The sequence below is a fragment of the Vicugna pacos genome, unplaced genomic scaffold (assembly GCF_048564905.1).
Source record: "Vicugna pacos unplaced genomic scaffold, VicPac4 scaffold_104, whole genome shotgun sequence".
NCBI classification, from domain to species: Eukaryota; Metazoa; Chordata; class Mammalia; order Artiodactyla; family Camelidae; genus Vicugna; species Vicugna pacos.
Window position 1 is genome coordinate 3,386,733 of NW_027328784.1, and position 16,701 is coordinate 3,403,433.

At 43.7% G+C, this 16,701-nt stretch overlaps 1 protein-coding gene across 5 annotated transcripts in view; it reads right to left on the minus strand.

The window, feature by feature from the left end:
* LOC140694796 (uncharacterized) overlaps positions 1-16,701 on the minus strand; it is a 176,523-nt gene that overhangs the window by 45,991 nt on the left and 113,831 nt on the right. For 2 of the 5 annotated variants that reach the window (XR_012070442.1, XR_012070436.1), the window contains exon 1: positions 2,578-2,854. The gene's annotated coding sequence lies outside the window, so the exon portion shown is untranslated. Of the gene's footprint in view, positions 1-2,577; positions 3,150-16,701 lie in introns of those variants that run through there. The other 3 variants (XR_012070443.1, XR_012070444.1, XR_012070438.1) reach the window with 3 other exon arrangements.

Below are 16,701 nucleotides of genomic sequence, written 5' to 3' on the forward strand. Positions count from 1 at the left end.
AATGACTAGGATAATACATGGATCAAGACAGATATTAAGATTTTGCTTTTTAAAGCGATGGAGACAGTATGGAGGGCAATCTGGCTATTCCCAATGCAGGGTGTGCACAGCCCACATTTTCAGATGCAACAACATGCTCACTGGGCAGTACAAATGAAAAAGGAATAAAGAAAAAGGAAAAGAGGAACAAGAGAAAATTAGAAACACACAAGAACAAAAATGATTTTGACAGCATGTACAAGAATTTACGTGAGTGTGTGAGGCCAGGGACGAGGGGATGGTGAGACCCACCATCACCCCCTGCTCCAGGGAAAGCAGGGACCTAAGGGGAGCGGCGCTGCCGGGGGACCCCAACGTGGTCAGCGCCCCTAACCAAAATTCCACCTACAAGCTTCAAGGCAGCTTTTGAGCTACAAATTGTGGTCGCATTTCAGTCTGGACCGTTTTACTCACTTCCACCAAGAGTAGCAGGAGAGAATTAGGCTCTGCTCCTGTACCAAAGAATTGTTTAAATAATTAATGACTGTGGAATACTAAAAGCAACAATGGGGTAAAAGTGACTGGAGGAGAATGTGCTTGACCCGAGCTCACTGGCCGCGTTATCTCACTGACGTTCAGAAGCTGGCTGAGCCCTTATGGTACCAGAACAGACAGACCCAAAAGGAGGGAGGTTTAATGCGCTGCTGTATTTCGATACTGGGAGCCATGCCTGGTACACGAGGTTCTGGGTAAACAATGGGGACAGTGTCAACCACTGTGGGCTAATTACACATCCGGATACTCCGCCAAGTCCCAAGGGCAGACTTCAAAAGACAAAAACAATCTGGCATTCTCTGGTGGGGCTGCAGACTCAGAGACAAGCATTTGTTGAGCAAAAATATCACCAGTGCCTCCTATGACAAAAGAGGAGGCACTGGCGTGGGGGCTGGGGCAGGGCTCCAGGCTTCCACTGCTCACTCACCAGTCTGTCCAGGGGGAGAAGTGGTCCCTGATTATGTTGCACTGATGCACCTACCTTGACTAATGCCTGGGGCCTCAGCAGGTGTTGACAGGAGAGGTGAACGGAGCCAGACTTGGTGTAGCACGGTGCTGGCAGCTATGCCCTCAGCAGTGCCCAGGCTCCTATACATGCCAGCTCATCTTAAGAAGCAGATGGGGAGTGCGGGCATGTAGATCACAGGGCCCTGAGAGGACAAGTACAGATCATGGCTACAGCATGCCTCTCCCCTTCCTTAAGTCATAGAGGTATGTCTGGGAGGAACAGAAAATTCATCCAGAGCCCGCTACATTATCTCTCGCAGGTGGGACTCGTGTCCCCTGTGCTTCTCACTCACAGGGCTGGTCTAGACATTCTTTTTATCAATTCTCTAGCATCTTCTCCTCCAACTTACCAACAACCAGAGAGTAGGATCTGATCTTAGCTAAGTTCAAGAGTCACAGAGCACTTCCTTCACAGCGGGCCCAGAAACATGTGCCAGGTTCTCCGACCGTCACCTGTGGGACCACCATGAGCCCTCTCCAGACTCAAGGACAGAGGCCGTAGGCCGGGGGAACACAGCTTCCCTCACTCTCCCCAGCAAAGGTTTCCACGTCTCGGAAAAGGCATCTCACCCTCTTCTGCCTGAGGGACAGCACAACAGATACACCGGGAAACAGAGCTGAAGTTGGGGGGGTAGGCAGCCCAGAAGAGCTCGTCTGTACTTCCGAGGCAATGTGGGGCCGTTGACTTAATCACAGGGAAAAAGTGAGAATGAACATTTCCCTGCTCTGTCCCATACACCGTGATACGCCTTTCCCTGCATAAGGAGTTCATTCGGAAGTCCCCGGCGGTGTTTCTGATGTCCTAAATTGGCATGGAGGCTGTCGGGCAAGAAGAGAGGGCCTGAGCAGAATAGGTGCTGGGCCTGGGAGGCAGGAGACACCGGCTCCAGCCCCAGCTCAACCAGCTCCTCGTTCCGCCTCTCGGGGTTCAGCATCTCATCTATAAGCAAAGGGATGAGACTGTCCCAGGACAGGCTGCCCAACAGAAATGAAATGAGAGCCATGTAAATAACGTTTCCCATTTGCCACGTTTAAAATGGTAAACAAAGAAACAAACCAACAAACAAAAAACAAATACTAGAAACTGATTTTAAGAACAGATCTTACTTAATCTACTGTATGTAAAATACTATCATTTTGACATGTAAGCAATATAGGAAGTAAAGAGATAGTTTATATACTTTTACTAGACAAGCCTCAGTGTCTGATGTGCATTTGACCTAGAGCACATCTCAGCTCAGTCCAGCCTCCTCCCCAGTGCTCCTAGCATCAGTGGCTTTGGCTACTTTATTGGACAGCAACCCCAGGGGTCCCACCATGGTCATGGCTGTAAAGCGGGAGTAAGTGTCCACACTAACCCTAAAAGGATCTCTCTGAAACAAAGGCGGATTCACTTTGAAATGTCTGTAAACCGGCGGGCTGCATCTCCATCCCCCCTTGGCTACAAGACAGACTTCTTCCTTGCTGATCCCTTTCTGGATGTAGGGAAACAATCCGGCACAAAGCCAGGGTGGACTGGCCTCCAGGTAAACTTACCTGCTGTCTGTGTCCAGTCCCATGAAGTCCTCCTTCTCAAACGGGATGCAGGGGAGTGGGATCTTGTCCCCAGAATTCTTGGGGCCACCATCCAGCCACTTGGAATTGAGCAAGATGAAGAGTGACTCAGTGAAGTCCTCGATCCTCTTCTCCACCACCCTGCAGTCCTCTAAATTTGAAGGCAACGTCGGTGCGCGGCTGCTCGACTTCCTCCACATGCAGTACAAAGACAAAGAGCTGAGAGTCATTATCGAGGTGCCATACAGCTCCTCTGCACGTGGAGCTTCTCCAAGGCCTTGGCAGAGAGACAGTCGGTAATGGTGACAAGGCCCACGACCTTGCAGTGTTTCTGGAAGACGCTCCACCCATTCTCGGGCACATAGCGGTGCCTGTAGTGGATACAGAGTGTCCACTGGGAGCCACATGGGCTGATATGGCTCACCGAGGTGAGTAGCTGATAGATGCAAAAGAAATTCTCCTCTGAGATGATCTCCATGGTTTGGACTACAACGGGAAGAGTCTGGTGGTCCTCAGCACACTGCACGTAGTCAGGGATGCTCATGTTGCAGGCCCTGCCGAGACAGGAGAGGAGATCGAGGTACATACTCTGCTGTGTGCTATGGGCCCATCTGGGTTGCGGTGACCTGGTGTGTACCAGACAGAAGGCAAGGGAAGCCAAAGCAAATCCGGGGGTACAGTTTGTCCTCATAGTCTGCACATGGCTACTGTAGCTCGGATCACATTACCCAGCTTTTGGTCTAGGCTTCCTGCCTCTGCAGAGGAAGGTCATTTCTTATTTTCTATTTCCAAGCACCTAGCAAGGCCCTGATGCAAAGTCACTGCTCAAAAATGCTGAATAAAGAAATGAACAAAGGAAATGCTTCCCCAACCCCCTTCAGCAGAATATAAAGAGAAGGACCACAATAGGATCAAAAGATCTGGATTCCTATTCAATTTATTTGAACCCCTTAGCTTCATAGTAATGGATAAGAAAACTTGCCTTGGGGTAGAGGGTACTGTTCATTGGTGGAGCACATGCTTAGCATGTACGAGGTCCTGGGTTCAAACCCCAGTACCTCATTTTAAAAAATCAAACAAATAAATACACCTAATTTCCCTCCTGAAAAAGTATTTTTTAATTCAAAAGTCAAAAAACACCTTGCAATTGACACAACATTGTAAACTTGACTATACATCAATTAAAAAAAATCCATGCCTTGCAAGAATATATCTGGATTACGGATGTTTGCAAATGTAAAATGCCTAGGGTACCACCTGCATAAAAAGTGGTGACTGTACAATTGTACTATCCCCCCTTTATGAGCTATTCTTCCTTTGGGGGAGTTATAACCTCTCAGAGCTAATTTTCTCAGTTTAAAAAATATAAATATTTCCTGGTTCTCAGTACTGCTGAAGAATCAGATAACCCTAAGAAAGCATCTGACCCACAGAATTTACTCAATAAATGTTTCTTGAATGAATGAATAAACAAGCAAAGTGAATGCTGCTCCCTGCCAAAGACCATCATAATGATACTTCCTGGGAATCCCAAGCCCACGTTCACCAGACTCTGCACTAACAATGTGGGTGACCTGGGCAGGCCTGTGTGCTTCTCTAAGCCCCAATTTAATCGTGGATAGAAATGAGGGCAATAACACAAACCTCAAATTGTTAGTGAGTCAGTAATGAATTGTACCCCAATATTGCAAGATGGAACCATTAAGGAAAACTGGGAAAAGAGTCCATAGGCTCTCTCCATATTATCTCTTACTACCACATGGGAATCTACATTACATCTCAAAATAAAAAGTCTAATTTTTTAAAGAGGTTTTCGAGGTTAGGTGAGCTCACTGTCTCAAATAAGGAACACACAGTACAAATAGGACAATGCCCAGCCCATGAGATACACTCAGTTAACATTCCCACTGAGCCCACTAGTCCCTCCAACTTCTAATGGTGTCCACTTCCAAGAGCCCATGTGACCATCCTTGTTCTAATTTTCTATTTGTAATTTTTTTCTTTTCATTAAATAGAAACACCCAATTCCATAGAATTCTTACCAGATATCATGATGGCAGCCCTTCAAAACTTGACCACAGAGATCATGATGGCAGCCCTTCTTGGTGAAACAATAAAATGAATAGCCATTTTCACAAGACCTCTGAGTAAATCTACTAGGGAACTTCATCCTGGACTGAGGAAGAGGACTGGGGAGGAGGGGGCATTCAGGGGCACAGAGAATCATGGGCCACCTGTCCCACGATGGACTTTAGACTCACCCTCACCCTTCAGGAACTACTAAATACACACAGACAGAGTGCTATGGACAAGATTTTTTTTTTTAAACAAATCCCTGAGTCCCTAGCAGGTCTTGTTTCTACCCATACACAAATGGCTTATGTGCATAATGTTTCACAAAAGCCTTAAAATATTATCACCCCAACTTGACACATCAAGAAACTGAGGTAGAGTAGTTTATCACATTCTACAAGATTAGAGAGAGGCCACGTCAGACACCGTATTTAAATCCAAGCCCCTGCTCCAGTGCTCACACTAGAAAGTGTGACATACTGCCCCTTTCCTGCCCTCTCCCTGCAATCAATCTCTGAATAGTCTTTTCTGTGTCACCTGGAATCACAATCACATTCATTTTCCACAAAGAGCTATGTCACTCCTTGGAGGATTTTTCAAAATCTAAAGGGTTGGTTTGAGAGGAGAGATTTGCATTTTCTGTTTCTCAAAGGAAACATGGCTTTAAAAGAAACTGAAAAGTAGTTATCTAGTCTAAGCCCTCATTGTGCAGAGAAAGAACCAGAGGCTCAGAAGAGATGAGGAAAGGGCCTTATTAACAAATATTGCCTCAGCGCAGCACCAAGCCAGACCTGGCACTTCTAGGGGAGGATCTGGAAGGCCCAGGAGAATGAGTGTTAGAAAACAGAAAGAGAAGAAGCATACAAGGCCCCATCTCTTCACCACCATAACATGAATTTCCACCAAATTACCCAGAATGGGTGCAGCCAATATTAAGTTTGTCAAAAGAGGTTATAGAATTCTCAACCATAGTGGAAATTCCAACATTTACTGTGCTTTTTACCCAGTTCAAGCATCAATTCAGTGGGCACTCTGTACCAGGGACTACACGAGGCTTGGGGTTCTCCCAAATACAGATCTCTATTACCACGTGTGCAAACCACATTAAGGCCACCAGAAGAAAAGCGCCCACAGATAAGATGGAATTACTGAAACTGAAAGCAGCAAAAGAGCATATATTACTAGGAAAAACGGTGCTCCTAGTAATGGACTCATGGACATAGAAAGCAAACTGTGTTTAGCAGGCAGGAAAGGGGGGATTAACAGATACAAATTAGTAAATATAAAATAAATGACAAGGACCTGCTACATAACACAGGGAACTATATTCAATTTCTTGTAGTGATTTATACTAAAAACAATCTAAAACATATATATATATACATATGCATATGTTTATAACTGAATCTCTGCTGTACACTTGAAACTAACATTGTAAATTGACTACACTTAAATAAAAAATAATTTTAAAAAATAAGTAAAAATAAATGCAATGCCATTAAGAAAAAATAAAAGAACTCTCTAATCCCCTTAACTGTAGGTGGTCGAGAAATCTAGCTGCAAACACCAAGTCCACTGGATCACTCCAGCACTGGCTGTCACTCTTTATGTCCATCAGAGAGTCACTTGCTTCACTGAGGTTACTTTTCTCTTCTGTGAAAGGCTACAGTTGCAACTAACGATGTATAGAATCTCATCATTCACAAGCCCAAAAAGTAGTGAGGACTTCACATGGGCCAGGCTCTGGTCAGATGAAAAGATAGGGTCCCAGATATATTCATGGGTAGAAGAAGTTTATGCCATAAAGGTATAAATTCTTCCTGTTTTGATAGACAGATTCATTTCAATTCTGGTTAGAATTCCTACCAGATTTTTCTTGGAATATAACAAGTTAATTTATGGTCAGGAATAGCCAAGAAATTTCTTTAGAACCACCACTTGGGAGGGGTGGATAGGTCATTCATTTCCACTGCTCTTTCTGAAGTGATGAAAACGTTCTGGAATAATAATGCATGCACCACTGTGAATATGCAAATAGCTGCTGAATTGTACCATTTAAATGGATGGAATTCATGGTGTGTGAACTATATCACAATAAAACTGTCCTATGAAAATTATTTCTTGACAATTATTTTTCAGTTTTTACACTAGTCTGTCCCACAATTTAAGAAAAACAAAAAACCTAAACAAGCCAAACTATGCCAGGAGCACTTTAGGACTGCAATATCCCTGGGTCTCCAAGGCCTCTGGTAGTGCTATTCCTGTTAACACACACTAGCTGGGCTGGGCTAGTTAGGGACTGTAACTATCTTTTGAAAATCGAGGATCACTCCTTTCACCCTGGGAGAGGGAAGGAAGGAGGATGTCACAGCCTCATGCCTTCAGCACATTTTTAACAGAACCAAGCCCTGCTTTCACCACTGCAAACCCTCTCACTATAAAAACACGTGACATCAACAAGCACCTCCATCATAACACCTGAAAGTGTTCAAGGTACTTACCTGCGGCAGAAACATGGAGGGGGGAGACAGAACCTCGCTTAGCAGTGACGCTCCCTTTTCCCAACTCCACCAGGAGAAGCTGGGCGTTAGAGCCGGAGGCTTTCAGCCCAGGTAGCAGCGCCCACGCCACAGAGCTGGTCCTCAGGGAGCGGGAAAGGGAGAGCAGGGCAGCCCCGGGGTCGCGGGGCAGGGAAAGTGGGGAGGAGGACGCGGGCTGCAGCCTCGCTCGGAGGACAGCCCCAGCCCCAGTCCCAGGCGCCCGCCCCCGTCCGGGTCCGCAGACCCCGCCCGCCCGGGACACAGCCCGCCCAGGGGCGGGGACGGGCCGGCGGACGAGGAGAGGAAGCCCGGGAGGAGAGGGCTAGCGGGAGGGAGAGGGGAATGGGACGCCAGCCGCGGACTGAGGGGATCCCGGCTGGGTGAGAGGTGGCAGGTGCACACCAGGCCCTGGACACTTTGGCCGGGGCGCCGGGGCAGGTGGCGCTGGCAGAGGGGTCTGGCCTGAGCAATTCATCTGAACACGGGCTGACTAGCGCCCTTGGGGTCTGTGACAGGCGGACCGCCCTCCCGCAGCCGCCTGACCCCTTTCCTGGGAGCCAACCACCTTGCACTTCCACAGTCAGAGGCCCCGGCCCCAGGCAGGAACCAAAGGCCTACCGGGCGACGTAGTTGAGAAGCCTTTGGGCCCGATCCCCGGCTCGGATATGGAGCTCCCAACCAGCGGACCACTTGGCACTGACTGCGCATGCGCAGGAGGGCCAGCGATCCTCTCTGGGTTCTGTGAGAGAAGGTGGGACAGCGAGGGAGGGAGAAGATGGGAGCGGGTGGAGAGGACGGGAAAATTGGAGGGATACAGATGGACAGGATGAGCAGAGAGAAGGAAGGGCTCTGGAGAAGGGAGGGTCTTAGTGGAGTTGGAGGAAAAAAGCTTTACCTCTGGGGCACCCCTAGGCGGCAGACCTGCCTCTGTACCCTTCTGTTACCCTTCAAGCCCCGCAGCTCAATTTTACCACCGTGATCCAACCCTCCGTCCGATGCTTCTGCAGAAACCCTAGGGAGATCACACCCGTTGCCCCCACGCGGAGCTGGGTTTTCTGTTGCTCTGAGAACCAAGCACCCGCAGGTGTTGTCGCTCAGAACTACCTTGGGAAGAGCACATATTCCCCTTTTACACGCTGGGAAACAGGCAGGCAGGATCTCTGCCTTAGCTCCACTGTCCCAGGTGTTGGGCTGGCGGGGAGCGGGATGGTACAAGATCAGAGCCCCAGACAGAGCAGACTGCCTGAGTGTTGGTGCATAGTCCCCATCCCTCCTGGGTAAACCATACCCAACCCTAGTGGAAACATCAAGGGCTCACAGTAGTTCACTGGGTGTGGGAGAGCTGTCCTCATGTGAAGGAAAAGTCCAGCTGGGCTAACAAGCTAAGTCACAAATCTAAGTGTGATAAGTGTCAGTTTACTGATCTAAATTGTGCTGGGCTATCTCGTAAATCTGAAGTTTAGTGTCAGTTTATTGGCCTAACAACCTAACTCGTAATTCCAAGCTCAACAAGTGTCAGTAATGTGATCTGTTACAAATTGATAAGCTCCAGTGTACTTATTCCTTGCTTTTTGTTCTTTGAGCCTTATTGGCTAATCCCCCCTTACTTGTAATTAAGCCTTTAAAACCTCATGTGCACGTCTTGGAGGTCCTCAAAACTTCGGAGCCGAAGCCCCTCTGAACCCACCGGCATAATAATTCTGAGTACTCCAACACTCCGATTGGTGCTTTTTTCTTGGCTGGCCTGTTTCCATAACACTCAGCTCCAGTGCCCAGCTTTCTAGGTAGATAGGAGTGTTACCAAGTCCAAATTCATTCTCCTCAGTGCAGGACAGGCCAATAAGTTGGGAGACCAGATGTTGGGGCATGGAATAGCAAGTTTCTATAGACCTAGATGGCAAACTAATGTCCTGGAAAACCATCTCCCCAAGTCACAATTCAGGCTCCTTTCCTATGTGCTTGGTTAGTGCAAACTTCTTAGTGTAGGAATTCCTTCTTGTTAGAATCCTTTGTTCTTGCAGCTATCTGCGTGGGTCAGATGCCTGTAAACCTCCAACAAAACAAACGTTATTTTCTATTCTGCAATTTGCTATCTTTTAATGAATGAAAAAGTGTTAAATATCCTTAAAGGTCAGAGCCTTCAGAATAGGGTCTCCTGTTTATTTCAGGCTCTAGGCAACATTGTTTTACAAGCAAGATGAAGCCTAGGTGACAGAGCACAGGGTTAAATTCAAAGGAACAAATCTAATATGGAGTCAGATTTGTTCTGTTATATTACCCGGCCAGAAGCCACTTGAGGATTTAAATCCCTTTAAGTTAAAAATAACTAAAATTTTAAAGGAATTTACATACATAGGTGGGAATGTGCAAAGCATATCTGGAAAAGCACCCAAAGGATAGTAAACAGAGGCATCTCCAGAGAGGCCTGAAAGAACAGAGGATGAGGGAAAACTTCTTTCACTTGTGTATTTTTGTGCTCTGTTTGAGTTTTTTTTAAACCATTTCCTTGTATTTCTTTTTCAGATAAAAGAAATGTGTAATGGAGCAAAGGAGTAATTAGCTTAGCAAATACAGCAGCCATGGAATCACTAGTCATCACTTTTGATTTAAGCCAGAAAGCATTTTTTGACTCTCTCCAATGTGCTCTGTCCTGTTTTAAGACTTCTATTAATATTATTATTATTATTATTATTATTATTATTATTACTATTACTACAAGTACTACTACTATGACTATTACTATTATTACTATTATTTTATGAAATAATAACACGGTTTACCTCACCCCTGCCCATGGCTGGTGGAAAACCAACTGAGTTTTTCTTGAGTTGTTTTCCAAGGAGTAGAGATGAGTTTATAAACAGAACACATCTTCAGGGCAAAACAGGCAGCGTGCATTACCAGCAGGCCAGACAGCAATGAAGGGTTTTCAATAGAGGCACCCAGAAGCTGAGAGAGAAAGCCTCCAGGACACTACAAAAAGCTGCCCAAACTGCCATCTCCATGGTACTACTGAAATAGGAAAGAACAAATCTGACTCCATATTTGATCTGTTTCTTTGACTTTAACAAAGCCAAGTTAATATGCTCCGGTCTTTTCATGGGTTATGATGTCACAGAGGAAACGGACAGGTCAACAAGGAACCACTCTGCCGTGATCACGGATCCGGGGAAAGGGATGGGCTGCAAGATATATGAAGCAGCCACAACTGTGCCCGTGCTTCTAGGCAGGTATCCAAAATCGCCTCGACAAAGTGTCAAACATTTGTGCCCATGTCCTCATTAACAGACATGTATTAAAGACAAATGGAAACATATAAAAGGCCAATACCCTTGCTGGGTACACCGTCCAAAGAACAAAGTCTCAGTTTGACAACTGGCCATCTCGGTTCCATGGGATTCATTCTTGGAGAACCTTAAAAACCACTCTTCTGTCCTCAAGAATTGCTGCATATTTGTCCTATCTTTGGCTCAGGGATGCAGCACGTTCAAGTGAACTTTAATGTCTGCACAGATTTGACTGTCTTTTTCCAGGTTCACTTGTCCATTCAAAAGAGGCCTGAGCTAAGTCCATCCTCCGTAAGATCTAGTCCCTCCAGTGACAGCTCATTGAGCCTGCAATTAAAAGCCAAGTGAACAAGACTGTCCTCAGCTAAAAAGTTCACCCATCTTTCACTGTTTTCTTAATCTCCTCTCCTGGCTAATTGCAACAGACTAACACCTCCCTCCACCAAGATACCCAACTATGTCATTTTTCTCCCCAAAGAGAAAATAAGGTCCATAAAAGAGGAGACAACTCCATAGTCACCTCTGAATTCTTAGCATATAGTAATGTCAATAAATACAACTCAGATTATTGTTAGTTTCCTTTAAAACCTTTCTGGTTATTTGAATGAGACCTTGGAAGAGAGGTGTTTGCTGTCCAGTATGTTGATCCACAAGACTCTGGAGGCCTTTTTCGGAATAGCTGTTCACTGATTCATTCAAAATACAACTTATCAATCAAGGAGTAGCTGTGCTTTTCTGCCAGGAGTTTGTGGTCACTCTCATGCCAGAACAGCTTTAAACTATATCCTTACTTTGGATTTGTTATTTTTCCCCTCTTCCAACAAAATTGACTTTTCTTACTTTCTTGTCTTGAGGAATTTTTTTTTCCTATTTCACCCTTTAGTAAAGCAAGATTCTCAGGATGGGCTTGGCCCATTATATGATCACCCATCCAACTCCTAGTGTGAGAGGTCTGGGGCTCACATCCTTCCCTCCTGTCAAGGCAACTGAAAATCAGTTCAGGAGCCAACCAGCACACCACGGCTTCTAACGCTCACGTATCTCTCAGAAACCCTGCTTTCTCGTTTGTCTTGGCTTCTGAGAATTTTCCCTCACTTTCTTGACAATGAGTTGTGCAGCTTGAAAGATGAGGAAGGAAGGTTTTATTTCTCAATCAGCATTTTAAGGAACTTGTGTAATGAAGGTTTTCAGGAGTTTCTAGTACCCTCCATTGCCGAGACAGAAAACACACTAGACATTTTCTAAATTTAGTTCTCATGTGCATTTTTTCTTTGCTTTTTTTTTCTTAACTGCTAACAGACATTTTTTAATTAAAAAAAAATAAGGCCCCAAAAAGAATAGAACACTGAAGGGGCAAACAAAATTAAAGCGCAAAGACAGAAAAATGATAACTACTCTACAAAGTTAATGTAATACATACACTATGTATCAGATCAGCAATTCTCAGTAACAGCTAATTGAAACATGACCATGAGGTAAAATTTCTCTCCTGTCAGGACATGGCCAACAGAAAATACAATTAAACCAACAAACTAATTTCCTAAGTCTGGCGAGGTACAGAATTCTACAAGCTAAATGTGTCTTATTCTAGAAAAGAGGGAGTCTTACCAGCTCTTTTCTGTGGAGCCTGAGCCCACGGGAGGACGGTGAAGTGAGCTCTGTAAGTACCCAATTAGCAAAGTGAGTGATGAATAAATAGACGTGAGCTTTGATGACAGAGATAATACTACTATTCTTTTGTCCTTTAAAGTATGACTTCACGTTCAGTGATCAATACTTCGGCGTCCTTAGGAGTTGAGATTTTAGGAAAATGCACAACCTGGGCCCAGATCTCCTCTTTAAGCTCGTGACACTGCAGTTAGTTGTCTCAAAGGCAGCTCCAACTCCACATGCAAAGAGCTGACTTCACGGTGTTCCTCCCATAGCCGTCCTTACCAGGGCCCCTGGTCGGAGGGTAAGGTCTCCCTGCGTCTCCCAACTCAGGCCCATCACTCACAGATGTGAATGGACCCCTCCTTCAGGGACCAGATATCCTCAGACACCGAGTCCCACTACCCTCAACTGACCTACCAGATACTCACTGGCACTCACTCAGCACTGACTCTCTGCTGGAGACCACGCTGCACACTGCACAGTGTATCTCACTGGATCTCCACAATAGTCCTGGGAATTGGGTACATCACTGCTTCAATTGATTAGATAAATTGTTTCACTTCCTTGCGTGCGTCATTCAAACTGACACGGCTACTAAGCCACAAGCCTGGGCCTGAAAACCACTTGAAAATTGGACACTGCTACACCTCGCAGCCACCCTACTCTGACTCATCACATCATCTCCTGCCAAGCCTTCTAAATGTTTCCAAACATTCTAGAAGACAAATATGAACTATGAGAGCACCCCACTCTCCTACTTAAAATCTGTCAATGATGGTTCACTCCCCTTAGGAGAAAGCCCAACCAGGCCTGAGCACAGCCTAAGGCCCCAGCATCCGCTTTCCCTGCACGGCCGCGCCGCCTCACCCACCACGCAGCTCTACACGTGCCGTGTCTAGGACAGGGATGCTGACTCCGCACAACCCAGGGCTTGTCTCACTCGAACAATGATCACATTCTTCAGTGTTCATCTTCTTCATTGCTGACTCTCACAAAAATGTTTTCTCATGATGAATCAATATCTTTTTCCTTACAACTGCCCATCATTAATAATGAGCTCCCCCCAAAAGAGAGAAGACCTAATTCTCAGTCTCCTTATCTGTAAAGTGAGAATAACAAGGAAATATGTGAGGTTTCAAGAGAAATAATATTCATGTGAGGCTGAGGGACAATTCCATCATACAGTAAGCATTCAATATGTGCTTACTTAATATTAATAAGAATATATTGCATTCTAGCAACCTTCAATCAATGTTTTATGACTTTGTCCAACAGACTACTGACAAACTGTTGGACGAACCACTTTGAGCAGATCAGCACAAGCATACTGGGAGAGGTAAGTGCTGACTCCAGTTACAGCTGCAGCCACCCAGCACTACGGGGCGGGGGCAGTTTGCTCAAACTCTTACATGTTGCTTGAGCATTTAGTTCTCATTATAGAATAAAGACAGTTGTTCTTTAGTCAAAGCTCCTGAAACATAAATCTTCAAAGATTGATGCAAATTAGGTTTCAAGTACAACACTCTCACTAGAATTTATTTGAAAATTATAGTCTTAGCTACTCCGCACATCAAAAGGGCATAATCTTAATGTATCTGACTAAATACACTGAAAGGGTTGTTTAAAAGTAATTAAGAAGAAGCCATTCTGAATAAGCTCTCAGTATCATCTGCACAAAGCCCCAAACATGGGTCTCATTTCTCACTTCCACATAGGTGTTTTCAAGTAGCTTACCTTGGGTCTTGGTTTCTTATAACACGGGGCGGGGAATAGTTGTGGATAGATTTATGTAGCAAATATATACCAAGGGTATTTGATGTGAAGGAATTCTACAAATAAGAAGATTGATACATAGTCCCACCCATAAGAAATTCAGCCTTTCCATTTACAACAGCATTAAAAATAAAGTGAGAGATACATTTAACAAAAATTTACAAGATTTGTACATTGAACTTTTTGAAATATCACCAGAATAAATTTTAAAAGATCTACATATATGGAAGACATCCCATTTTCATGGAATGATTGACAATATTATTAAAAATGTTAAGAATCCTCAAAGTGAACTATATATTCAGTGGAATCCCTATCAAAATTCCAGCTGACTTCTATGCAAAATTGAAAAACTGATCCCAAAATTCACATGGACGTGCAAGGGGCCCAGGACAGCAAAAACAACCTTGAAAAAGAAGAGTAAAGTTGGAGGACTCACTTTAAAGTGTACTAAAATGCTATAGTACTAAGTCAGTATGATACTGGCATAAGTTTGGATAAATAAATCTAAAAGACACAATAAAAACCCACGGGGAAAAACTTACATTTACAGACACTTTTCCACTAGGGGGCCAAAAACACTCCATTGAAAGAATAGTCTATTCAACTAATGGTTCAGGGACAGCTGGGTATCTGCAGGCAAAAGAATCAATCTGGAATCTGAACACCCATATTTTATATAACAAATAAAATTAATTGAAAATAGATCACAGACAGAAATGTAAAAATTAAACCTATAAACTTTCTAAAAGAAGACACAGTATAAATCTTTGTGGGCCTAGGATAGGCTTTGGTTTCCTAGATACAAAACCAAGAGCACAAGTGATAGAAGGAAAAAGCAGATAAACTGGACTTCATCAAAACTAAAACCTTTTTCTTACAAAGGACATCATCAAGAAAGTGAAATGACAGGGGAAAAGGGTATCTCAAGTCAGAGAGTGCGTGCTTTGCAAAAAAATAAAATAAATCTTTACATCTAACTACCTCCCTTGTAAAGAAACTGTTTTAATGTTTAAAAAAAATATAGTTAAAGGACAATGTGCAGAATAGAAGAAAAATTTTGCAAAGCATGTATCTAATAAGAGAGTAGTATCCAGGATATATAACGAATGCTTACAACTGAACAATACAAAAAAATACACCCAATTTTTAAATTTACCACGAATTTAAATAGATATACAAATGGCCAATAATCATATGAAAAGATGCTCAGCATCACTAGGGAAGTCAAAAACAAAATGAGATCTCATTTTACACCCACTAGGATGGTTATAACCAAAACATGGACAATAACAAATGTCGTTCAGGAGGCAGAGAAACCTCATATGTGGCCAGGGGAAAGGAACAATGTTGCAGCTTCTTTGGAGAAGTCTGGTATTTCCTCAAAAGCTTAGAGTTATATGTCTCAGCAATTCCACTCCTACATATAGAGTCATCTCTCAATATCCTTGGGGGGTTGGTTTCAGGAACCCCACACCCTGGATACCATAATCCAAGGATGTTCGAGTCCCTTTACAATCAACCATCTGGATTCATGTAGTGGAAACTACAGATATGGCGGGGCAAATGTACAGCCAACAGAATGAAAACATATTCTCATAAAAAATTTCACATCAATATTCATAGCAGTATCATTCAGAGTAGCCAAAAGTTACTAACAATATCCATCCATCAATGAACGGATAAACAAAATTACCAAGAATAGGCCCACAAACTTTTGGTCATTGAAACTTTGACAAAGGAGGTGAGAAAATACAATGGAGTAAAGACAGCCTCTTCAGCAAATGGTGTAGGGAAAACTTAACAGCTGCATGTAAATCATTGAAGTTAGACTACTCCCTCACAGAATATACAAAAATGAATACAAAATGTGTTAAAGACTTAAACATGTAGACAAGACACTATAAACCTCTTAGATGCAACCATAGGCAAAACATCTGACATACATCTCAACAATGTTTTCCTAGAGCAGTCTACTCAAGCAATAGAAAAACAACCAAAAATATACAAGAGGGATCTAATTAAACTTACAAGCTTTTGCACAGCTATGGAAACAGTAAGCAAAACAAAAAGACAACCAACCTATGGAATGGGAGAAAATATTTACAATAAATGAAACTGCTAGGGGCTTAATTCCCAGAATATGTAAACAGCTTTTACACTTAATAAGAAAGAAAAACAAACAATTCAATTCAAATATTGGCAGAAGTCCTAAAGAAACATTTCTCCAATGAAGACGTACAAATGGCCAGTACCCACATGAAAAAATATTCAATATCATTATCAGAGAAATGCAAATCAAAACTGCAATCAAGTATCACCTCTCACCAGTCAGAATAGCCATCATTCAGAAGTTCACTGACAATAAATACTGGAAAGTCTGTGGAGAATTGGGAACACACCTACACTGTGGTGGGGATACAGTTTGGTGGAGCCATTGTGGAAAAGTGTATAGATGTTCCTCTAAAGACATAAAATTGACCTCCCAGATGACCCAGCAATCCCACTCCTTGGCATATATCCAGAAGGAACCCTAATTGAAAAAGACACCTACACCCCAATGTACACAGCAGCACTATTTATAATATCAAGACATGGAAGCAACCGAAATGTCCACTGAGAGATGACTGGATAAAGAGGTTGTAGCATATTTGTCCAATAGACTACTATTCAGCCATAAAATAATAATAAAATAATGACATTGGCAGCAACATCAATGGACCTGGAGAATGTCATTCTAAGTGAAGTAAGCCAGAAAGAGAAAGGAAAATACCATATGA